Raw genomic sequence first — 1,882 nt, 5'->3', positions numbered from 1 at the left:
CTATATTGGTAGTTTTTCATGATTTTGCTATATAAATTTAATCTTTCTTTGAATTTTAAATCCATTTTTGCTATTCCCCCTTGAATTATTCCCTTTTCTTCTTCTTTGCCATAGCTTTCTCACCTGAACTCTTTCCACCATCCTCCCACTATGTTAGCTAAAGATTACCAATATTTTTCCAAGTGTGGAAACATACCTTCAAAACTCCAACTGCATTTCTCCACTCTCCTGAAAGCTAAAACATATAAATTAGACCATAACATACCTTTGTATTGATGATCATTTCCAATTTCCTCTCCCCTTTCCCTCATATAGGGCTTGGGAGTCAGAGGTCATGGGTTCCATCCCGGCTCTGCCAATTGTCAGCTGTGTGACTTTGGGCAAGTCACTTAACTTCTCTGAGCCTCTGTTCCCTTATCTGTAAAATGGGGACTGTGAGCCCCACATGGGATAACCACCTGATCACCTTGTATCCCCCCCCAGCACTTCAAACAGTGCTTTGCACATAGTAAGCACTTAATGTCATAATTTTTATTATTATTCTACCCCCCCAGCGCTTTGAACAGTGCTTTGCACATAGTAAGCGCTTAACAAATACCAAAATCATTATTACTATTATTATTCTCTGAGCCTCTGTTCCCTCATCTGTAAAATGGGGATGAAGACTGTGAGCCCGACATGGGACAACCTGATCACGTTGTATCAATGCCCTTGACTCTCTCTCATGCCGCTGCTGCCCAGCACAGTAGCAGATTGCCTTCCACTCTCTAGCCATTGCCCAAGCTGGGAATGGAGTGGATATGCCTCTGCTTGACTCTTCCTCCCATAGTCGAGACTGGCAGAGTTCTGGAAACTCTCCAGATGTGACCCTGAGAGGGATTTTGAGGAATAGCTCACCCAGAAGCCAGAACCTCCCATAGAAAATTCCAGGTAGCCACTGTTCTTATTATCTTGGCAAATAAGACTGACCCTTAACAAAAGGGAGTTTCAAAAGTAACTCGTCCTATGGAGAGCATGACTGCAAGTCCTGGCCTTCTGAATAGGAAAGTTCTGGGAGGAACCAAGGAAGATTGAGCAGGGGAAGGAGTGCCCCTGTTTTTCAGTAGGACAGGAGTTCTAAACTGTCAGCTTGTTGTGGGCAGGGAATGTGTCTGATATATTGTTGTGTTGTACTCTCCCAAGCGCTTAGTACAGTGCCCTGCAGACAGTAAGCGCTAACGAAACATGGCTACTCTGACTTGTTCCCTTTATCCATCACCCCCTCCCAGCCCCACAGCACTTATGTACATTATCTGTAATTTATTTATTTATACTAATGTCTGTCTCCCCCTCTAAACTGTAAGCTTGTTGTGGGCAGGAAATGTTTTGGTTTACTATTATTTTGTACTCTCCCAAGAACTTTGTACAATATTCGGTGCTCAGTAAGTGCTCAATAAATTTGATTGAATGAATGAATGATTGATTAATTGACTGATGATTGATTCTAGCTACCTCATCAACCCTGCTCCATTGACACTGCCCCTCCCAAGTTTCCAAAGAACAGGGCAACATATCCCTTTGTAAAGATTCAGAAATCTAAAAAGGATCAGGATTTGCAATGCGGCTGGAAGTCTGTACACCATATATGTATTGCTTAGGGAATGAGTCGATGGCCAGGCACCATTGTATGGTTGGTTTTCCCCAGGAGGATCAACTGATCAATTAATCAATCAATGGTATTTTTTGAGAGCTTACTGTGTGCAGAGTACTAAGCACTGGGGAGACTACATTATAACAGAGTTGTATTGTAGTTCCTGTCTACAAGGAGCTAAAACAAAACAAGGAGGAACGATATCAGTGCCCACATTTTAATTACACAGGATACCATTCAGACATACGAAGA

General features: G+C 42.4%; 1 non-coding gene across 1 annotated transcript; it reads right to left on the bottom strand.

Moving 5' to 3' along the window:
- Positions 1–741: 741 nt before the first annotated feature.
- On the bottom strand, positions 742–879 carry LOC119935882. The gene has a single exon (XR_005453481.1). It is a non-coding gene; the product is annotated as a small nucleolar RNA SNORA7 (small nucleolar RNA).
- Positions 880–1,882: the final 1,003 nt, after the last annotated feature.

The sequence above is a fragment of the Tachyglossus aculeatus genome, chromosome 12, assembly GCF_015852505.1.
Source record: "Tachyglossus aculeatus isolate mTacAcu1 chromosome 12, mTacAcu1.pri, whole genome shotgun sequence".
Lineage (NCBI taxonomy): Eukaryota > Metazoa > Chordata > Mammalia > Monotremata > Tachyglossidae > Tachyglossus > Tachyglossus aculeatus.
This window is presented reverse-complemented; position numbering and strand designations above follow the sequence as displayed.